The sequence below is a fragment of the Miscanthus floridulus genome, chromosome 15, assembly GCF_019320115.1.
Source record: "Miscanthus floridulus cultivar M001 chromosome 15, ASM1932011v1, whole genome shotgun sequence".
In the NCBI taxonomy this organism is placed as follows: Eukaryota; Viridiplantae; Streptophyta; class Magnoliopsida; order Poales; family Poaceae; genus Miscanthus; species Miscanthus floridulus.
In genome coordinates, this window is record NC_089594.1 from 4535436 (window position 1) to 4543638 (window position 8203).

Below are 8203 nucleotides of genomic sequence, written 5' to 3' on the forward strand. Positions count from 1 at the left end.
ATGTTTTCCGAGTGTTGGCACTCGGTAAGTACTATTTTCCGAGTGCCCCGACTTTTGACACTCGGTAATTGTCGGGGCACTCGGTAACTACACAGTCTCCGGTAGTGAGTGGCCTAAACCGGTAGCAATATCCCAACCAGAACTGTAGGTTGGTGGCCTAAACCGGAAGCAATATCCCAACTAGAACACAGTCGGTTGGTGGATGTAATTAACCGGGACATTGTCGGGTTATGCCTCCACTCGTAACAGTGATAGGTGTCTTAAGTGTTGGGTCTGTCGAATCCACAATCATGAATCGGATCCTAGCCTAACGAGCCATTAGTGAAGATGGATCACTGTCGGCTCCATCATACCCAACAGGTCACGTGCCGTTAGGCCGGGATTGCCTGTTCTGTAGCAGTGAACCACTCATTTAGCGTTTAGCATTCGCAGAGAAACACTTCCTACGGACGTAGTGATGATATAAAAACCAATATTGTTGTGTATATAATGTCACTGCTAAACTAGAGGTACAGGCTCAACAGACTATCATTATTGGTATTATTATTAGACTACGAATGAACACACACACGACCGACTGCAATAGAAGCAAGCAGCATGCACACTAGCTAGACCAGAGCAACATAGCAATGGATATGGAAATAAACAACAAATAAATCAATATGGCTGACGGTGAAACATTCTGGCTTCCGGATCCCAATCCCACCCAGGCATCGTACCTTTCTTGCCCTGGTATTCTTGTTCCCGCTTTTGGTCGTCCAGATCGTCGTCCCCTTGTTCTTTGTCTGGCATCTGAAGCTTGTCTGCCAAGGTCTTGGCCCCCTGGAGCGAGATGAGGAGCCAGACATAGGAGAGGAACTCCCCGCCTTCTCCCAAGCTCTTGGCGTGCAGGTAGCCCCTGCACATGCTGGCGGAGTAGCAGAGCATGCCTACCCACACACGGTGCATCAAATACCAACGGTCATCGGGGTCCACCATGCGCAGAAGCTCCTCCGCGAGCTTGCAAGCATCGTCGATGATGGTGTACGCCTCGTTATCTTTGAGGCTGGCTGCTTCTTTCCTGATCTTGCCTAGGAGGATGTCGTCGGAGAGTGGTTGCTTTTGCTGCTTCTCCTTGTCCGTCGTGTCTTTGGTGGCTGGGTGATGATGCGCTGCATCTGTTTGGTGGCTTCAGTGAACAGATGCTGCCTGCTGCCGGTCATCAGCATGTCGGGTCTAAACACAAGCAGGTAGGCCATGTAGTTGGATATTGCCTCTGTGCACACCTCACGAAGCACCTCACTATGCAGAGGCCTGCACCTGAAGTGCCTCGGAGGCTTGCTGCGGAAGCACAGGTCGGTGGCGATGTGCCAGATGAGGACGCTCGCGTCGAATGGCGTGTCATGAAGGCTTCGCCGTATCACCACGTTCTGCACCATCGTCTTCCCTGTCCCCGAAGAAACATCAGTGTTGAGCAGCCTGTCCATTTGATCCTTTGTCCAGTAGTCCGTCTTGGTGAAGCTCCGGTAACTAGAGAGGTCGACGTTTTTCTTTTTGAAAACCCTCACCAGTTGAAGAGTGATAGCATCCGAGACCGGGCGGTACAGGTTACTAGTATGATCTGTGCCTGCTTCGGCTTCCTTAAGATAATAACCAAAGCGCCTGGCACAGTTGAGCAGAGACCCGGCCACCGGCCGTCTCGCCGTCCGGAGAACCGAGTCGACGAGGTTCAGCCCTGGAATGTTCTCGCACAAGGCTGCGAGTTTTGTTCCGGACATGAGCTTGTACATGAGGTCACTGATGAGCAGCCCAAAGACATCCAGCACCGCGGTGAAGCATAGGAGGGTGTACGTGATCTTCACGTCGGTGGCGCCGTACCCACGCTTGCGGCTCGCCGCGAAGAGCATGATGGCGGCGATGTACAGCGACGGGACCAGCATCACGTGGCAGGCCAGGTACGCCGGCGTGAAGATCACGTTGGCTCTGGTGTATATGATCCCGAACGCCTGACGAAGCATGCGCTTGAGCCTGACATCTTTGTCTAGGTCGAGAGGCTCCAGGATCGTCTTCTCGCGATCACCACCACCCTTCTTCCTCCGTGCTTGCAGGGTGACCTCGGCAGCGAACAGCGACAGGTCCGACATGATCATCTGGACCTGGTCGCTCTGCGACAGGATCGGCGCGTCGCCTTCCGGCAGCTTTTTCCAGCACTTGTACCTGTCGCTGAGCTCGGTGAAGCACCAGTCCCACCCTGTGGGGCTCTCCCTCTTCCCTTTCATCACGGACCACATGGCCACCAGCCGCTTGATGCTGGCCCTCCGCAGAGCCCACGGCTTCTCGATGAAGCTGATGATGCCGATGACGAACAGCAGGATCGCCGACAGCAGCAGCTTCCTGTCGCTCGAGTCCGGCGCCGACTTGTAGAAGGAGTACACGGCGACCGTGACTTGGTTGACCATGGTCACCGTGTGCCGTGTCCACAGCTCGTTGTCCTCGACGGTGTAGGCGGTGATCTCCTCCCGCCCGTCGAGGTAGACGAGGAGGAGACACTACTGGTAACCGGCACTTTGCCGAGTGCCTGCGGCAAAGCCTGAAATACACTCGGCAAAGGCTTTGCCGAGTGCCGCACTCGGCAAAGGACACTCAGCAAAAAATTAATCGGCAAAGAAGTCTTTGCTGAGTGCTTTTTGTCGGGCACTCGACAAAGCCTTTGCCGAGTGCCGAAAAAGCACTCGGCAAACATTTACACTCGGCAAAATGAAAATGAGAAAAAAACCCAAAAATAATAGCAAAAAATTTTTTTTTGGGAGGCCACCACCGGCCAGCGCCCGTCCATCTAGCGCCACCGGCCATCAAAGTCGTTGCATTTTTTGCGCAAAGTTCGCGGCTAACGCGGCCGGCAGGATTCGAACTCACGATCTCTCCCTCGCGTGTCTGCTGCTCTTCCACTGCACTACACTGTCACTTGTGTCTAGATTCCGTTATCTATCCTCATATATTATATTAAACCGAGAGTAAATTGCTTGTTTGAGGCCCTAAACGAATTCACATCAAAACGTGGTCAACTACAATGTTTCATAACTTTTCGAGATCTACTATTTTTATTTAGGAAGTTTTTCCATCCGGGGTCGTTTTAAAAATTCAAATTTTAAATTTGAGAGATTCAAACGTAGTTTTGCATGATAAGATGATTTCAAATCAAAACATTGTCAGCTACATAGTTTCATAACTTTTGGAGATCTACAATTTTCATTTAGGAAGTTTTTTCATCCGAGGTCTTTTGAAAAATTCAAATTTTAAAATTTTCAAATTCAAACGTCGTTTTTGCATGACAAGATGATTTCAAATCAAAATGTTGCCAACTACAAAATTTCATAACGTCTCAAGATCTACAAAGTTTATTTTGGTCATTTGTTCATCCGACATAATAGTAGTAACATTATTCATAAATCTTATATATCTCTCTTCTACTTTCATGAAACTAATATGAGACATATGAGAGAGATGTAGATTTTATGAACAACGTTATTGTCGCTTTGTCAAATGAAGAAATGACCAAAATAAACTTTGTAGATCTTGAAAAGTTATACAAATTTGTAGTTGAAATTTTTTTTATTTAAATTCATTTAGGGCCTCAAAAATTGCTTTGAAAAAATAATTTGCCGAGGGCAAAAAAAAATGGCACTCGGCAAAATGCCTCTTTGCCGAGTGCTAAAAAAAGGCACTCGGCAAAGACGCATTTTGCCGAGTGCCAAAAAATGGCACTCGGCAAAATACATCTTTACCGAGTGCCAGAAAAAAGGCACTCGGCAAAGACGCATTTTGCCGAGTGCCAAAAAATAGCACTCAGCAAATTACATCTTTGCCGAGTGCCGAAAAAAAACACTCAACAAAGCCATCTTTGTCGAGTGCCGGAAAAAGCACTCGGCAAAGCCGTCTTTGCCGAGTGTCCAATAAAATGCACTCGGCAAAACTTCCGGCACTCGGCAAAGTGCCGGTTTCCGGTAGTGAGAGGCGCCCACAGGACCTCCAGGGAGCTCCCTTTGTTCCCGTAGTCACAGCAGCTGCAGCTGCTGATGCTGCTGGTCGCCTTGGAATGGCGATTGAAGAGGGTGGCGAGCGCGTAGATCGCCAGAGCATCGGCGCTCACGTACGCCGCCCAGATGGAGCATGTGAACAAGCGAGGGATGCTGTAGTTGCGCAAGGGGGCTGCCAGCAGGAGGAACCACTGCAGGCCCAGGCTGCCGATGACGAGGATGCGCAGCTGCCACTCGTCCCACCATTGCACTGCTCTCAAGATGTCAACCATGTCACTGGGACGATCTCCCCATGTAGCAGCTTAATTAGCTCTTAATTGATGTAATGATGTATCTATATATGTCTATTTTTGGGAGTGTCACTACCACCACTCAAGTCTCTCTTTTTTTTGGTGTTTGTGTGTCACTGCCCTGATGTTAGACCTATCACAACTGCAGACGCCCTCTTTGCCGAGTGCTGGGGGCACTCGGCAAAGCTAGCCAAGCACTCGGCAAAGGCTTTGCCGAGTGCCGCACTCGGCAAAGGTCTCTCGGCAAAGATCTTATCGGCAAAAATTTCTTTGCCGAGTGCCAAAAATCGACACTCGGCAAAGCCTTTGCCGAGTGCCCGACACTCGGCAAGGTTGGAACCGAAAAAAACCAAAAAAAATAGGAATTTTTACCAAAAAAAATGGAAAATTTGTTTTAACGCTGCGCACAAACCTCCTCTACCACTACACCACACTGTCACTTGTGTCTGGATTCCGTTTTAGTTCCTAATATATTATACTAAACCGAGTGTAAATTGTTTGTTTGAGGCCCTAAACGAATTCAAATAAAAAAGTTGTGAACTACAAAGTTTCATAACTTTTCGAGATCTACACTTTTAGTTTAGGAAGTTTTTCCATTCAAGGTCGTTTACAAAATTTGAATTTTAAAATTTGGAAATTCAAACGCAGTTTTGCAAGACAAGATGTTTTCAAATCAAAAAGTTGCCAACTACAATGTTTCATAACTTTTGGAGATCTACAATTTTTATTTAGGAAGTTTTTCCATCCGAGGTCTTTTAAAAAATTCAAATTTTAAAATTTTCAAATTCAAACGTCGTTTTTGCATGACAAAATGATTTCAAATCAAAATGTTGCCAACTACAAAATTTCATAACTTCTGAAGATCTACAAAGTTTATTTTGGTCATTTGTTCATCCGACATAGTGGTAATAACATTGTTCACAAATCATATATATCTCTCTTCTACTTTCATGAAACTAATGAGACATATATATTTTATGAACAACGTTATTGTCGCTTTGTCAAACGAAGAAATGACCAAAATAAACTTTGTAGATCTTAAGAAGTTATACAACTTTGTAGTTGAAAAGTTTTTCATTTGAATTCATTTAGGGCCTCAAAAATTGATTCGAAAAACTGATTTGCCGAGGGCCAAAAAAATGCACACGGCAAAATGCCTCTTTGCCGAGTGCCAAAACATAGGCACTCGGCAAAATATGGCTTTGCCGAGTGCCAGAAAAAAGGCACTCGGCAAACTTAAAGTAAATTGCTTGTTTGAGGCCCTAAATGAATTCAAATAAAAAAGTGGTCAACTACAAAGTTTCATAACTTTTTGAGATCTACAATTTTCATTTAGTAAGTTTTTCCATCCGAGGTCGTTTGAAAAATTTGAATTTTAAATTTGAGAGATTCAAACGTAGTTTTGCATGATAAGATGATTTCAAATCAAAAAGTTGTCAACTACATAGTTTCATAACTTTTGGAGATCTACAATTTTCATTTAGGAAGTTTTTCCATCCAAGGTCATTTGAAAAATTCAAATTTTAAAATTTTAAAATTCAAACGTCGTTTTTGCATGACAAGATGATTTCAAATCAAAATGTTGCCAACTACAAAATTTCATAACTTATCAAGATCTACAAAGTTTATTTTGGTCATTTGTTCATCCGACATAGTGGTAGTAACATTGTTCACAAATCTTATATATCTGTCTTCTACTTTCATGAAACTAATATGAGAGATGTAGATTTTATGAACAACGTTATTGTCGCTTTATTAAATGAAGAAATGACCAAAATAAACTTTGTAGATCTTGAGAAGTTATACAACTTTGTAGTTGAAAAGTTTTTCATTTGAATTCATTTAGGGCCTCAAAAATTGCTTCAAAAAACTGATTTGCCGAGGGCCAAAAAAAATGCACACGGCAAAAAGCCTGTTTGCCGAGTGCCAAAACAAAGGCACTCGGCAAAATACATCTTTGCCGAGTGCCAGAAAAAACACTCGGCAAAGACGTATTTTGCCGTGTGCCAAAAAATAGCACTCGGCAAAATACATCTTTGCCGAGTGCCAGAAAAAAACACTCGGCAAAGACGTATTTTGCTGTGTGTTTTTGTTTGCCGAGTGTATTTTATTTGGCACTCGGCAAACACAGTCTTTGCCGAGTGCCCGATAAAATACACTTGGCAAAGACTCCGGCACTCGGCAAATCGCCGGTTTCCCGTAGTGTATACCGATCAGTAGTGTTTATAATGCATGCGTGTTGGGTGTTGCCTTACAATGCAATCATGTGTGCCTTCCATTGAACAGTGTGGAATAAACATTTAAATATCCCTACTTTTATTTCTATTATTAGTATCACACGCTTTGTCAAAAGCAAAAGAAAAAAGGAAAAGAAGAAGAGAGAAAAGTCATCACACTCTCTTCTTGCTACTAGAACTTTGCTTCTATGTATATGTTGCTTCGATCTTGCTGCCCGGACCTCTGTTGTCCGTGGCAATATTCCAAAGTGCTAACGTATTAGAGAAGAAATATACCTGCTTTGTTGTCAGTTATTCCTGTCTCTGAACTTTCCCGCCTTGGATAACATTCTGCTTTAATACCCAGTATATATAGTTTCATACATTTTAGTGTGTTATTTATGTATACTGCTCGAATGGACCTTGCACGTACGTATTTATGGACGTATATTAGCAGCATAGAATTTGTATATGAAAAGCTAATCGAAACAAAAAAGAATTGAATTAAAATGAAACCATAAAATGAAAAGGAAAGAAATGGAAAAAAAAATGAACCTTTAGTCCCGGTTGAAAACACCAACCGGGACTAAATGTGTCATCCCTGGGGCAAGGTCTTGGGGACCATTTAGTCCCGGTTGGTAATAGCAACCAGGGCTAAAGGTCCACTTTCAGTCCCGGTTCTCAGAACAGGACTAAAAGGGGGGGCCTTTAGTTCCAGATTCACAATTCCAGTTGAGAAACCGGGACTAAAGAGGGTTTTCCAACCGTGCTCAGTCCTGCACTAGTGGGTGGTAAGAGATGGATCCAAGGGACCTTAACATTGTCGAGTCAACCCAAAACCCTACAATGATACCATTGTGACGCTGCTGAATCAAGCCACAACATGGTATTAGCATGTCAATGCCAGCTAGTGGTCTAAACCGGTAGCAATATCCCAACTAGAACTGTAGGTTGGTGGCCTAAACCGGAAGCAATATCCCAACTACAACACAGTCGGTTGGTGTATGTAATTAACCGGGACATTGTCGGGTTATGCCTCCACTCGTAACAGTGATAGGTGTCTTAAGTGTTGGGTCTGTCGAATCCACAATCATGAATCGGATCCTAGCCTAACGAGCCATTAGTGAAGATGGATCGCTGTCGGCTCCATCATACCCAACAGGTCACGTGCCGTTAGGCCGGGATTGCCTGTTCTGTAGCAGTGAACCACTCATTTAGCGTTTAGCATTCGCAGAGAAACACTTCCTACGGACGTAGTGATGATATAAAAACCAATATTGTTGTGTATATAATGTCACTGCTAAACTAGAGGTACAGGCTCAACAGACCATCATTATTGGTATTATTATTAGACTACGAATATACACACACACGACCGACTGCAATAGAAGCAAGCAGCATGCACACTAGCTAGACCAGAGCAACATAGCAATGGATATGGAAATAAACAACAAATAAATCAATATGGCTGACGGTGAAACATTCTGGCTTCCGGATCCCAATCCCACCCATGCATCGTACCTTTCTTGCCCTGGTATTCTTGTTCCCGCTTTTGGTCGTCCAGATCGTCGTCCCCTTGTTCTTTGTCTGGCATCTGAAGCTTGTCTGCCAAGGTCTTGGCCCCCTGGAGCGAGATGAGGAGCCAGACATAGGAGAGGAACTCCCCGCCTTCTCCCAAGCT

General features: G+C 44.7%; 1 pseudogene; it reads right to left on the reverse strand.

The window, feature by feature from the left end:
• Positions 1–371: 371 nt before the first annotated feature.
• Positions 372–4288, reverse strand: LOC136506860 (uncharacterized; annotated as a pseudogene).
• Between the last annotated feature and the right edge of the window lie 3915 nt (positions 4289–8203).